This window comes from Miniopterus natalensis, chromosome 6, assembly GCF_054644295.1.
Source record: "Miniopterus natalensis isolate mMinNat1 chromosome 6, mMinNat1.hap1, whole genome shotgun sequence".
Lineage (NCBI taxonomy): Eukaryota > Metazoa > Chordata > Mammalia > Chiroptera > Miniopteridae > Miniopterus > Miniopterus natalensis.
In genome coordinates this window covers 34928255-34935962 of record NC_142086.1, presented here as the reverse complement: position 1 = coordinate 34935962, position 7708 = coordinate 34928255, and the positions used below count along the sequence as shown (strand labels likewise).

The 7708-nt window shown below is 39.9% G+C and overlaps 1 pseudogene; it reads left to right on the top strand.

Moving 5' to 3' along the window:
- Nucleotides 1-314: 314 nt before the first annotated feature.
- Nucleotides 315-2810, top strand: LOC107536687 (small ribosomal subunit protein eS4, X isoform-like; annotated as a pseudogene).
- Nucleotides 2811-7708: the final 4898 nt, after the last annotated feature.

Sequence of the window (7708 nt, the reverse complement as noted above, 5' to 3'; positions counted from 1 at the left end):
GGGGAGGAGAGAGGAGTTCTAGGATAAGAAGCATGTGCCAATGGACATAGGCTTAAGAGCGCATGGCCCAGGGACTCTGAACACATACCCTGGCTGTGTGGTAGAGAGGCCAGAAAGAGGCTGGGAAGGTGCATGGAGCCATATCTTGAAGGCTTTGAACAGCAGAATATGGGGTTTGGACTTTGTTCTCTGGGCAGAGAATTTAAAGCGAGAAAGCGATGCATTCAAATCTGAGTTTTGGTAATATCCTTCTGAAGACTGTGTGGACAGTGGACTGCACAATTGAAAACAGACTTTGATTAAGAATATGTTACATGAATGGAAATGATGATGAAGGTGAGAAAATAAAAGTAATAAATTCATTTGCAAGATCTTTCAGAGGTAAAAAAATCAGCAGTACCTCAAAGCAAAGTAAATATGGGAAGTGAGCAGTAGGTGGAAAAAAATAACTCAGAGGTTTTTCTTCAAGACAAATGATTATGTTGGAACACCATTAATGAGATAGGAAGAAAAATATTTCAAGAGAAGAAGTAGTAAAGAACAAAGATGATCAGTTTGGTTTTAAGTTTATTGAGTTTGAAGTACCCAATGCCATCTATCTGCTATCTAAGAGCAGTTGGAATTATAGGTCTGGAAAATACCAACTGAAGATATAATTGGAGCATCATTAGCATAAACACTTCGTGGTTGAGAAAATATATGAGGGCAAAAAGAAAATATTCCAGGGAACCCCAGCTGAGGAGTAGGGTGAGTGACAAGTAGGAGGAATCTGTTCCAGTCATAGCCACGGCCTTTGGTTTCTGACATATATATAGCACTCTACGTCACAAGACCATTCTCAAAGAGGCCAAAATCCTACCAAGGAGAAATGTAACAGCAAAAATCAAGCTTCATGAGGTGATGCCTTTCCTCTCTTTTTTTCTTTTGCCGATCTTTTTAACCAAAGAAATTTTAAATGCACATATATATTGTTAGTGTCTTTAATACATTAATTCATTCTTGGATTCCTTTGTCAAATAGAAAGCGCATTGTTTAGCAGTACTGATTGATATACAGCCACCATCTAGTGGCAAAATCTGGTAACTACAGGATTGCAAGTTGGGGGTGAGGGTGGTTCCCAGGTGGTTTTAAGAATTATGCTCAGTGAAAGGTAGTCCTTGATGATAGAGAATGCAAAGAAACAGGTTTTCTATAATTTTTATGAGCATTAATTATAGGAAATAGAAACAATTTACATATTATGAACACCTTTCCTTTGAGCGCTATAGGGAACCATAGAATGAGCCACAGCTTCTGTAGGGTTATCAAGTGACATGGCAACACCTAATTAGACTGAATAGGTGACAAGTGACATAGTCTCAAGTGACATGGCAACATCTAATTAGGCTGATGGAAATATGATCAGTACTAACAACCAGTATTTATAATCCAAACATTGTATCATATCCTACAAAGCTTTATAGGACCTAGACACTGGCCCTCTCTCTCCAGCCTCACCTTTTGTCACTTTGACCTTTGACCATTATGATGCAGCCAGAGACCTTGTTATTACTTAAACATAAATTCATTCCTGCCTCAGGGCCTTTGTACTTACTATTTCATATCTTCTGCCAATTATTTCTACCACCTCTCCTTCTCATCTTAGGTTTCTATTTAAATATTTCCCTCTTAGAGAGATCTTCCCTGACAACTCTAACTCAAAACCCTTCTCTCAGTTTATTTTATCCTGGGCACTTAGCACTATCTGAAATTATATTATTTAATTACTTGTTCAAAAAAAAAAATCTCCAAATCTACAGCACAATTTCCACGAGAGAAGAGATTTGAACTGCACTGTTTGCTAGCACCCAGAGGAGTGCTGTCACATAAAAGGTGCTCAACAAATAGCTGAGGACTGCGCGAACTAACCTAGGGGGTCCCTGGGCAGTGTCTGGGCAAAAGATAGAGTTGATCAGATGGAAATCTACACAGGATCACATGATGACAAGATTGAGGCCAAAGATTTTGATACATAAGCAAGAAGGCTCAGCAAGTAAGGGACATATTCTGCTTAAGGTTTTGTAACCAAGTGCTGCCAAGGCAGAGAGCATGAACTTGAGGCCTAATCAACAATTAGGCATCAGGGTTCAAATACCAGATTGTAGGTGGAGGAGGGATTAGAACAGAGGCTCCTGGGCTTTATAAGAAGTAAGTCCTCAAACCTCCTTCAAGCAATTTTCCCATCCACTCAAAAGACCTGTATCAACAAGGACCTGTATGCCCTAACATGAGATGAAGTAAAGATCTGCATGTAGCGGTTTATTAAGATTGATGGCAAGGTCCAGGATGATATAACATACCTGGCTGATTTTATGGATGATATTAACATTGACAAGACTGAAGAGAATTAATGTCTGATCTATGACACCAAAGGTCACTTTACTGTTCATCATATGACACCTGATGAGGCCAAGTACGGATTGTGCAAAGTGAGAGATATTTGTGGGCACAAAAAGAATTCTTCATCTGATGACCCATGATGCTTGCACCATCCACAGCCCTGAGCCCCTCATCAAGGTGAATGATACTATTCAGATTGATTTGGAAACTGGCAAAATTACTTTTTTCATCAAATTTGACACTGGTTGACCTGTGTGTGGTGACTGGAAGTGCTAACCTGGGAAGAACTGGTGCGATCACCAACAGAGAGTCACCCTGGTTCTTTTGACGTAGCTCATTTGAAAGATGGCAACGGCAACAGCTTTGCCACTCAGCTCTCCAACGTTTTTGTTATTGTTTTTTGTGTGTGTTTTGTTGTTGTTGTTTTTTAAATATATCTTTATTGATTTCAGAGAGAGGAAGGGAGAGGAAGAGACAGAGATAGGAACATCAATGATGAGAGAGTCATTGATCGGCTGCAGCCCGCAACCCGGGCATGTGCCCTGACCGGGAATCGAACCCCGATCTCCTGGATCCTAGGTCGGCGCTCAACCGCTGAGCCACGCCCGGCCGGGCGTGTTATTGTTAAAAGCAAAAAACTATGGATTTCTCCTCCCTGTAGAAAGGGTACCCACTTCACCATTGCTGCAGAGAGAGACAAGAGACTGGTGGCCAAACAGAGCAGTGGGTGAAATGAGCTCTAGGTGACATGATTAGAATAGTCCTTGTACTTAATTAAAGATCACACAGCATGGGGGGGAAATGGAGACTCCTCAGGGATACACCACCACTATGTCTGATTCCATAGGTCTGTGGAACTCTGAGATTATACTATATTTTTTAAATTAGTAAACGAGGTGAGTGTAATGTGTGCACTCTAAAGATATATTTTTTGACATATTCTTGTTCTTGTGTTTTACTATTCATAAAACACTTTTACATATTACCTCCTTGATTCTCACCTATAACTCTACTGAGTAGAAGGCGGAACAGGTTTTTATTTATTACTATATTTTAAAACTTTTTATTATAGAGTACTTCAAATACACAAGCAGAGAATATCATAATGAACCCATGTACCTATCATCCAACTTCCACAGTATCAACTATAATCAAGCCCGCGACCTACACAGACATGTACGTTGCATAAATTTTAATCAGATCTCAGAAATATCTGAGACCAGTGTGGATCACAGGAGAATTTTTATTTTTTATTTTATTAACAGGCCTCTCCACATCATCTCCACAGAGATGATGACTTGCCCAAAACATATGCCTAGTATCAGAATTGAGGCTAGAACTTACTGTGGGACAGTGAGGGTGGAGAAGATACAGGTATGGACAGCTACACCCTTCACTAGAGTTTGAGACATAAGGATTCTCTAGCTCTGTGTGTGTGTGTGTGTGTGTGTGTGTGTGTGTGTGTGTGTGTGTGTAAGGGCTTTACAAAAGGGTAGCCAACTATCTCTTTAGAATGACTTCTGCTAAACCCTGCCTGGGGACCCTTGCAGGTCTTAGATTCTAATGCAACTAAGTATTTTACTGACACAAACACGCATGTGCTTGGAAACCTTGAGCTGTGAGGAAAGGGCTGTGAAGATGCACCAGAGAGAAGCAGCGAGCTGCAGCTGGCCTGTGGAACCTTACACCACCTGAACTGTCAGGAAAACAAATGCGACTGGAGTGCATGCTTCCATCTGAAGACGTGGCTGGAGAAACAGAACTCTGCCTTGGGCTGCCGAGACAGTGACAAATGAAATGTTGGTTGATCCCCCATTTATTTTATTTTTAAAGGGTTTGCCAATACTGCAGCTGCCCTGCTTGTGTTGGGCTGCGACACTGCCAGCAGCGTTGAGATTCTCTTCACTGTGCTGAGTCCCATCCGATCTCAATTACACTGTTTTCTACCCTTCCCAGGAATGACCCAATTAGGAGACTGCCTGAAAAGTGAGGAGACAAGGATTCACACTGGCTAAGTTGCAGGCATTAAAGTGAATCCATCTGGGAAATATGGCATGGGACCTCTTAATGTCTCACTAACGGGGACATGGTCAGGCTCTGTCAGGGCATTTTTGTAGTTCTAGAACTCTCTTTTAGTCAGGTCCTCTTGAATGTAACAAGATATCTGCAGTGGCTAAAGCAAAGTCACCTGTACTGAAGTCTTCCCATAAAATAGTCCATAAATGAACACTGCTGTGCCAAGAAAAATAAAAGCACTTAGAAGAATACTTAGCGTTTCTAATGCAAATCATTTTGTTATTCTCTATTTGCCAAACCTGTCTCGAGAGGAGGTCAGCAATTTTCTCATTACCCTCCTAAGGAAACAGGTCAGCCGTCGTTCCCAAAGAAGCATATGGTCAATCAATATCCGGAACTAGATCACAAACCATTCTCAGTCCAGGGACCACGCTAAGCCAACAACAAATTTGGGTGTAAGATTATTGTAAGTTTTGGAGGTAACCAATATGATTAAATCATTCACTGGTGACAGGATGTGCATACGAATAAAGTAGAGAAAGAAAAGAAATTCCCCATTACATTTAAAGCCAGACATTTGCTCATTTGAGCTTTAACAGCTTCCTAATAATACATCAGTTGAAGGAAGGAACAGGAAACATGTAGAGGGGGACAGAGAGAAAAAGAGAGTGGAAAATGTTATGTCAGAGAAATTTCAAAATAAAAATAGATTTTGAACGCATATGAAATTAGATTAGTCTTTTCTTTTTTTTCTTTTTTTTAATTTAGCACCTCTCTCCCTGTCTCAGGAAAAAAAGATAAAGACTTCAGAATAATACCTCACACAAAAAAAAAATTCTGAATAAAACATGACAGTGACATATCATAAACATAGTCTCCAACGGGGCTATATTAAATAAATGAAAGCATCTTGTTTTGTTACTCCGACTCAGACAGCATGATTGTCAAGGTATCAGTGTAAGTCAATACAGAGATATGAAAAAAACTTCTATTTTTATTTGCCATTTAAGTTCAGGAAAATATATATCCCTCCACCCGCCCACCATGCCCACCCTAAGCAGTAACTTCCTAACCTTTCCTGACGGTCTCTCCACGCTGTTACTGATGTTACCCTTGAGTTCATTTTTATCTGTTCTTTGTCTTGAGTCTTGTCAGTCTAGTGAACTGTGATTGTAATTCACTGGGCCGAGATGCACTATAGTCCTATTTTCCACATAACCTTTAAGACTTCGTGTGTGTTTTTATTAGAAATTAATTGAATACAAAACAAACAAAAAATCCAAAAGCAATATTTCAAAAACAAATCATACTCTCCTTAAACAGGTTTTTTAGAAAACCAAATGCTCCAGACTCATCAAATCATATGTATTAAGTATGTACAGCATTTTGTATTTCAGCCAGACCTCAATAAAGTGGTTTAAAACATTTTTTTAATATAATACTCAGTTCAAAAATAAATAATTTTTTAATTAAATGGCATCTATCAGTTGCAGGGGTGGATAGGACACAGGCTTGTTTCATGTGAATCCTCTAACAGCTTCTTGTATTATCTAAAACTCCTGTCACCTAGTTCATTATTTTTAAAACTTTATATCCTGTTTTGAAATTACCTAGTTGATTTTTTTGAACTGAATCTTTTAATTTGTTTGGGAGTTGGAGAGACTGACTATATATTATTTAATATTTCTTTTTTAAAAAATATTTTTGATTTCAGAGAAGGAAGGGAGAGGGAGAGAGAGATAGAAACATCAATGATGAGAGAGAGTCATTGATCACCTGCCTCCTGCACGCTCCCTACTGAGGATAGAGCCTGCAACCCAGGCATGTGCCCTGAACGGGAATCGAACCATGATCTCCTGGTTCATAGCTCAATGCTCAACAACTGAGCCATGCTAGCTGGGCTATTTAATATTTCTTGATGCATAATAATTTGCCCCAATTTAAAGTGGTATCTCTACAGCATCTTCATCACCCGGTGTGCATTTAACTTAGACCACCACTATCACCAATACTTTTGTTCAAAATATTACAGATGTCCCTTTTTCTCCCCAAAGACCCATTCCATCCCATCCCACCCCCCTCCCCAGTCCCTCTCCACACCATTGTCTGTGTCCTTGGGTTGTGCATATATGCATATATATTCTTTGGTTACCCCCTCCCCCTCCACCCACCCAACCCCCTTCATCCCTCTGAGATTTGTCAGTCTGATCCATGCTTTCATGTCATTGAATATTTCTGTTCATCAGTTTATTAAGTTCTTTAGATGCCACTTATAAGTGAGATTATGTGATGTTTGTCTTTCTCTGCCTGGCTTATTTCGCTTAGCAAAATATTCTCCAGGTCCCTCCATAATGTCCCAAATGGTACGAGATCCTTCTTCTTTACAGCTGCGTAGTATTCCATGGTGTAAATGTCCCACAGCTTTTTTATCCACTCATCTACTGATGGGCACTTGGGCTGTTTCCAGATCTTAGCTATTGTAAATTGCCCTGCTATGAACATAGGGGTGCATATATTCTTTCTGAGTAGTGTTTCAGGATTCTTAGGGTATATTCATAGAAGTGACCAACCTTTTATTTTAAAAAAATCTTGATGAATGGAAACAGTTTCAGTCTTAATCACTGGGAGTCTCACAACCAGGAATGATCTGTGAATAGCAATAATAAGACATGAATTTTTTTTCTTCTTTTAAAAACTAAGCAGTATCTCCGTCAAGATTTGCTTTCTGCTGGCCTGAAGATGCTGGTTCTGTACACACTGATCTGAGTGCCATTCTTCCAGATTCTAGAAGGCTTAGTTGGCATGATCAGGTATGCAAATACTGACTCTGCAGTGACTTTCTTCATTTTGAACTAATCGCAGTGGAGACAGACTCGGCCTTTAGCACAGAGGCAATCGGAACACAGGTAATCCAAAGACTGCTGAGGAATTCTTTTACAAGGTGTGTATTCTGCAAAGATGGGCTGATCATTTCATCCCTTTTGTAAATACACCCATGAGGTGATTAGATATTGTCTGCCAGTTTTCTTTTTTCTTTCAATGTGGTCTTGATAGTGGGGAATGGCACATAATAAGAAGAGAGCCACAGATGTTTAATAATCATTCACCTTACTAACTATAGATAAGAAGTTTTCTTACAGACCCTGGGAAACTGGAGGGTGAGACAAGGCTGTAACAAGATAAGATCCTCAGTGGGTCCATTGCTCAGAAAAGAAATACATTATGAGAGCAGACCAAGGACAGAGCACACTTTGCTTCTGTTGCTGTGCCCAGATCCTGACTCCCTCCAGGAGTTTACCTCAGGAACGCTGAC